Below are 7,938 nucleotides of genomic sequence, written 5' to 3' on the forward strand. Positions count from 1 at the left end.
CCCGCCACCTGACCAAATTCTTGAATCAGTTCCAGTACTCTTTTAGTACTAGATTCTGGCTCCTGTAATGTCAATACCAAATCATCAGCGAATGCTTTCAGTTTGTACTGTTTAGCTCCAACTTGTATACCTTTAACTGTTTGGTCCCTTCTAATCATGTTTAAAAGAACCTCCAGGACCGATATAAATAGCAATGGAGAGATTGGGCAACCTTGTCGTGTTCCTTTCTCTATCTTAAATTCTTCCGTCACTACATTGTTCACAATTAATTTAGCCTTTTGTTCTGAATAAATTGCACCTATACCATTTTCAAAACCTTGACCAACCCCCATCCCCTGTAAATTTTTCTTCATAAAACTCCAGGAAATATTGTCAAAGGCTTTCTCCGCGTCCACAAATATCAAAACTGCTTTAGTATTAATATTCACTTGTAACTTTTCTAAAATGTTAATTATGTTCCTTGTGTTGTCAGACAAGTGTCTGCCCGGGAGAAAACCAGCTTGGTCTTTATGAATTTCTTCTACCAATACCTTTTTAAATCTTTTAGCCAAAATGTCTGCAAAAATTTTATAGTCCACATTAAGCAAAGATATGGGGCAGTAATTCTTAAGCTGTGTCTTCTTAGATTCTAATTTCGGTATAAGTGTAATATAAGCTTCCTTCCACGACTCTGGTGCCCTTTTCCCTTCCAATATTCCATTACAAACTTCCTTTAATGGCTGTATTATCCATTCTTTCAGGGATCTATAGTATCTTGAAGTCAAACCATCCAGTCCTGGAGATTTACCCAATTGCATGTTCTGGATGGCCCCTTCTATCTCTTTCTCCGTTATTTTGTAATTCAACATTAGCTTATTTTCTTGAGAGATTTTTTGTAATCCATTTATTTTCAAGAAACGATCAATGTCCATTTGTTTCTGGGTTTCCTGTGTATATAGTTGTTTAAAATACCTCTGAAAGCACTTTCTAATCTCAACTGGATTCTGTATATTTTTTCCTTCTACTTCCAAATTTGTAATAGTGTTAAGTTTCTGTCTTTTTTTCATTTGCCAAGCCAGCAGTTTTCCACATTTATTTGCCGATTCAAATGTCTTTTGTCTCATCTGTTTAATTTTCCATTCTATTTCCTGGTTCATCATTTTCATATATTGTACTTGATGTAGCTTTATCTCTTTCAGAATCTCCTGCGACTTTGGTTTCACTCTCAGTTTCTTCTCTCCTTCCTTTATTTTCTCCAAAATCTTATCTTTTTTCTCATTTTGGACTCTCTTTTGAATCGCATTCTTTTGTATCAAAAATCCTCTCATAACTGCTTTGCTTGCGTCCGAAATTACTCTTTTTTCTACAATAGTGTTCATATTTATCTCAAAATAGTCTCTCAGAGTTTTTTTGGGCCTTCTTAGTCACTTCTTCATTCCTAAACAATGTGTCATTCATCCTCCATCTGAAGGAACCAGTTGGTGTTAGTTTCAATTCCATCTTTACAGCATTATGGTCAGAGCAGGTTTTAGGGCATATTTCCACCTTTCTAGTCTTTGGAGCCAGCCCTCTAGTTACCCAAATTTGATCAATTCTTGCCCATGTTACTTTGGCCTCAGAGAAGAAGGTTCCCTCTCTTCCCAGAGGGTTTTTAATTCTCCAAATGTCAACTAAATCCATATTATCAGTCATATCAAAGAAAGTCTTTGGTAATCTACCATCCTTAGTGACTACCTGTCTCTGTGCTTTGTCCATGTTTGTAGACACCACTCCATTCATATCCCTCATCAAAATCATATTATTGTCCATATAGTCCGTCAGAGTCTCATGTAACTTCTTTTAAAAATCTGATTTTCCCTCATTTGGTGCGTAAATGCCTAATATCAAAAATTTCTCTCCTTGTTACAAATCTTCCTTGGTCATCTTTAAAAAGAAATTTTGGTGATAGGCTCTCCTTTGCGTAAAGTACTACTCCTCTTTTTTTTAACTTTGTCTGATGAAATGAATTCATGTCCCAACCTTTTATTTATCAATATTTTCCTATGTGGCCTTATCACATGTGTTTCTTGTAAACAAATTAAGTCCAATTGTTCTTTTTTAAATACATGATAGACTCTACGTCTTTTTTTCAGGGGAGTTCATCCCATTCACATTCCAACTTAATATTTGCAGTGCCATGATATAGTTACTTTAAATCTCCTCCAACTGCGCCCAGTGCTTGCTCTTGTTCTGTCGGTGGTATTGATATCCCTTTCACTGGGCAGTCCAGTCCAAAAGAAAGCTTTGCTAAGTCCAGTATAGGTGATCTTCTGTCCAGTACTCTTTGCTCTAGTCCTCTATCTGGTGAACTTCTGTCCGATACTCCTGGTTCTTTTCCAAGTCCCTTCTGTAAATCCTCTCCGTGGTTGCTCAGAAATTTTTCTTTGTCCTCAACTGATCTTATTTTTATTTTCCTTCCTTTAAAGCTAAAGGATAGGCCTTGGGGAAATTCCCACCTGAAGATGATTCTGTTACTTCTCAGCAGAGCAACCAAGTCTCCATAATTGGACCTAAGGTCCAAAAGGTATTTCGGGATATCTTTGAATATTTCCACTCTTGTCTGCAATATTTCCAAAGACTTCTGAAAGTGCCAACCCAAAATTTTATCTCTCTCTTCTTTAGATCGGAGGGTAATCAAACAGTCTCTTACTCTATTCTTCTTCCCTCCTCTTCCAAGCCTAAAAGCACTCACGATTTTCACTCCTTCTTGTTCCAAATCCAAATTCCAAAACTCTGCAAATTCCTGCGTAAGAAATTCTATCAAACTATCCTTCTCCAACTCAGGTACAGCTCTGATCCTCAAGTTCATCTGTTTTTCCTTGAGCTCAATCATAGAAAGAATCAGCTTATGGTCCTCAACTTGTCTCTGTATATCTGGGACTCTCTTTGTTTCCAATTGAGTTACCTTAACTTCCACAGCATCCACTTTTTCCTTAGCTTCCTCTGCAATTTTATGAGTTGAAGCAGACTCCTGTATCAATTTCTGTATGGCTTCTATGTTAGTGTTCACCTTTTGTCCCAGACTATTTATACTTTCTGTATTTATATCAATTTTGATATCTGCAGCATCCACCTTCGCATTTGACGCATCGACTTTTACATTTGTCTCATCTACCTTCCTGCCGAGTTTTTCCAAAGATTCATTTATCTTACCTAATACCATCGCTAAAGCTTCTTCTGATGACATTCCTCTTGGTTTAAGTTGTGTTGGTACAGCTGCAGGTGGGGCAGAAGGACCAGATGCTGACGCTCTTCGCTGCCAAGACTTCCCAGATCTTGTTGTTTTTTCTTGGAGTGACGAATCTACCTTCTCTTTCCCATCTGCCATAACACTCAGAAAGTCCAAGGTCAATCCCACAGTCAGGCTGTTTTATCTTTCTAATGGAAAATTCCCCTGATTCAGCTCTTGTAACAGTTTCCACAACTTCCTCTAGAGGGAAACAGTTACAATCCGTACTTGTATTGATCCAAAATAACTCCTTTTAAAACATAACTCAAGCAGGAAATTTAGTTTCAATTTTCAGTTACTTTTTTCTCCCTTTAAAGTGAGAGGGGGACAGTTAGAAACAGTTGAAAACAATGTATCTCTCTTTGAAAGCTAACAGTCAGAGTTCAGATACAGCAGTCTTATTGTCCTATTTGCAGCCCGTTCCCAGGTTCCGAGCAATGGAATTTTAACTTCCTTCCCTCTCTCTTGCAGGAATAAATAGTCCAAAACTCCCCCACCCTCTTCTTGTGCTTCCAGGGGGGGGGGGTTACTATTTTTAGAGGTTGAAATTTAATCCTTTCCAATCGGCTCTCCAAGACTCTAGCTTGCAGCCTCTTTGCTTTGTTCTATTTACAAAAGCGGAAGGCGGACTTCCTGTTTATGCCTCCCCGCTACGATTCCGAATTGAATCTTTCTTCTTTTAAAAGTTTCCAATTCGTTCTACTCACGGGTAGTGTCTTTTAAAATCCAATTGTTCACAGGAAAAAGTCAGCGCTCTCCGGCAACGGCTGTGTGGCTTCACTCCGTGGAAAAAGCAGTCGATTCACAGCACCACGCTGCTCACCCCACTTCACTCCGGAGCCCCGAAAATGGGTTTCCCCGTGAGTAGGGGAGGCGCAAAGGGTGCCCGCCAAATCCCACGTTCACAGGCTTCACCCGCCTGTGATTTCTGAAGGGTCTCCGCCTTCGCCGTGACGGCTAGACCCAATTTTCACGGAGTAAATTCCTCTTAGTCAGAGGAATTCCGCCATTACAGATGGTGCTAACCCGGAAGTCCCCTGCCTTCCTACTGCTGGGCATCTCTGCCTATTGGTGCCCAGCCTGGCCTTGCTACCGGGACCCTGGCCCCATGCTGAATGGCCGCCCAGCCAGTGTTGGGGGAGTGCACCTACCAGGAGCTGCCATGGCCAGGCAGGCTCCCCCCTTGGTGTCGGAAGGTGAGGAGGTAGCACTGTCAGTGTTTGTAAAAAGCAAAAAAAAAAAAAAAAAAAAGGAGGAAAGGGTTCTGACCACCCTTTGTCTCCTCAGCCTGGTCCTCGGACAATTGTCGGCACAAAAAGAGTCCACGAGAATATCCTTGCAGAGTTTTATTCTTAAAAGTCCTTGTGCAAAACACGACTGAATAAGAATACACACCAGCACCAACCAACCCAAACACCAGCTTCAGCCTCAGACTAACATTTCTCACTATATATATATATATATATACAACCTGCTGCAAGCTGCTGAGTCATGCTGACCCAGCTTTATTCACATTAAAGAAACAGCTGCCATTTTAGCCGTGACACCCCTTCTGTTTCTTAAATGCGAAAAACCTCAACAAAAACAATACATACATACATTATATACATAAACCCAGTTTTGTCATTAATTCATTAAGGCATGTTGCTGGCAAAGGCTTAGTAGACAAATCAGCAATATTATCTTGTGATTGACAATACTCCAGTTTGATCACCCCATTTTGTACACAATCTCTCACATTCACATGACAGATAGCAATATGTTTTGATGTGGATTTCATTATTTCCGAGCCCGCTAATGCAATGCACGATTGACTGTCTTCATACACTTGGATAGGCAAATCTACTTTACAATCTAGATCTTTTAGTATCTGTATAAACAACAAGATTTCGTTGCATGCTAGTGATAGGCTCCCATATTCTGCCTCACAGGATGAGGTCGCAACAAATCCTTGTTTCTTTGACCTCCATCCAATTATGGAATTGGCAAACATCATAACCAATCCATTTATAGATTTTCTAGTAGCTACACAGCTTCCCCAGTCCACATCAACAAATACTTCTAGTTTTTCGTCTTGTGTACTAGATATCTTTAAACATACATTTAATGTCCCCTTTAGATATCTGATAAGCCTTTTCAAAGCACACCAGTCGGCAGTACTGAGTTTAGATACACGTTGGCTCAGAACATTTGTAGCACATGCAATGTCTGGCCTTGACCACTGGCTTAAATACAACAGTGATCCTATTTTTGAGTGATACAACTCAGGCTGATCAAATTCATTATCACATACTGTCTTTGGGAAATCTGGTGTCATGGGAGTCTGAACTGGCTTGCAGTTTTCATGCCAAACTGCTCTATCAAATGAAGAATTTTCTCTTTCTGGCTCAATAGGAAGCTTCCAGCCTTACTTCTACTCCCAAGTAATTACTTACAGGCCCTAGGGCTTTAAGCTTAAACCTCTTTTCCAGTTGACTTGTGAGCTTCTGGATCTCATCTGTGGAACTCCCTGTCCCCTTGGTGTACAGGCATGGATCAGCCACACTCCTTTTAAAACCAAGTTTTACAAGGGCTTCATTTAAACACTGGTTCCAACACCTTCCACTTTGTTTGAGACCATAAACAGCCGTTTTCAAATGCCAGACTGCACCATTCTTATCTTCAAACCCAGGGGGTTGTGTCATTAACACTTCATGGTCTAAATTTGCATGCAGATATGCAGCATCAACATCAAAATGGTGCACTGCTAGTTGTCTTACAGCAGCAATAGAAAGCTTTAAACGAAAAGTTTCACTCTTTACAGTGGGAGAAAACACTTCATCATAACTCTCCCCTTTAATCTGAGTGAACCCTCTGGCTACCAATCTGGCTCGAAAACGTGGTTCCCCAGATGCCTTTTGTAAACCCACTTGCATGAGACCACTCTGCCACCAGGTGGCGGCATTATAACCTCAAACACTTTGTTACGTTTAAAAGAGTCCATTTCTTCTTTCATGGCTTGTTCCCACAAAGCACGTTCCCCAGGGGGGTAAGTCTAAGACTTCATTATAACTTTGTGGTTCCACACAACTTACATTGCATACTCTCACTCCTCCTAGGGTCAAACGCTGAGGAGGTTACACCCTTGTTTGAACGCTGGGAGCGCCTTGACACAACTACTTCTTCTTCCCCCCTTATCTCTGGCTCTTCTTCCTCTTCCTCTAGAGAAGAAGTATTATCTATTGTCACATCTTTTGGGGAAATCTGTGCCTCCTCCTCATCCTGCTCCTGTGTTGCCAATGGCTGAGAAGAAGCCTCTTTTACTTGCAGGGGCAGTAGGCAATCTGGGTTGGCATGGATCGCAGTCCATCTGTTCTGGTCAGCAAAATCTGCACTTCGTGACAGAACCACGCGTCCTGGGCGTAAATTGAAACGCCACCCTTTGCCATAGGACTGATATCCTACAAACCACAGCTTCTGTGCTCTAGCGCACCCTTTCTGGTGCTGAGCTTGGGGGATATTTACATGTGACCAAGCACCACAGTTATGGAGCATTGTCCACTCTGGTTCTTTCCCAAACAACACACGATAGGGAATATCTTTTATAGAGCTAGACCAGGTTCTATTAATCAAAAAGTTCGCTGTCAGAAATGCCTCGCCCCACAGCCTATGGTTGTGACCCAATCCGGCATCCACTAGCAGGCAGTCCTTTACTGACTGTATTACAGCCCCACATCTTTCACACAGACCATTTTCAGCAGGGCTGTAAGGGTTAGTCAAGCGATGAGTGATCCCCTTACGTCGCAACCATGCCCCAAATTGTTTGTTCAGAAATTCTCCGCCCCTATCTGTTTGCAGCTGCACAACAGGCCGAGCGAAGAGCTTTTCAGCTTGGGCAACCCATTCTCTGAATGTGGGGAAGCACTCAGATTTCTGCTTTAACAAAAACAACCAACTGAAACATGATTTATCATCTATTACCAGAAAAGCATATCTGGCGTCCCCTTCAGTCTTCTGTGGGAAAGGGCCTATCACGTCACAATGGACAAGTTCTAAAACCTCTTTAGATACTCTGACACTTTTAGAAACCACAGGCTTCCTCTTAGATTTGGCCATTTTACATACATTGCAATCTAGGAAACAGTTACAGCTATTTACTTTTAGGTTCTTGCACACCTTTTGCATCTCTGAAAGCACACGGAAATTGGCGTGACCCAGTTTTCTGTGCAGTTCATGTACACACCCCTTATGAACTGGCAAATTATCCTGAACCACCTGGGCTGCTTTAGCAGGCTTGTCCTGCATTACATATAACCCATTTTCCAACTTTGCATGGCCACACACCTGAGTTACATTCTTTATCAGACAGCCATCCTGTGTGAACTTAACACTATACCCTGCTTTAATCAAACAGCTTACAGACAGCAAACAATAGTCCAAACTGCTGACAAACAGAGTGTCTGGTAGAGTAGTGTTCAAGCACTGCAGGAAACATGTTCCCTGGCCATCAATCTTGCTTCTATGACCATCAGCAAGATAGACTGAGTCTTTTCCATCAGCTGGCTTCTCCAGGGTCTTAAAGTCCTCCCGACTGTTGCAGATAATCCTGCTGCTGCCAGTGTACAGCAACCATGTTCCTCGAGGTATCTTCCTCTCCTCTCGAGAAAATGCAGAAACAAACTGAGCAGAACGCGTGTTCTTCTTCCCTGAAA

This window comes from Podarcis cretensis (genome assembly GCF_951804945.1).
Source record: "Podarcis cretensis genome assembly, chromosome: 3".
In the NCBI taxonomy this organism is placed as follows: domain Eukaryota; kingdom Metazoa; phylum Chordata; class Lepidosauria; order Squamata; family Lacertidae; genus Podarcis; species Podarcis cretensis.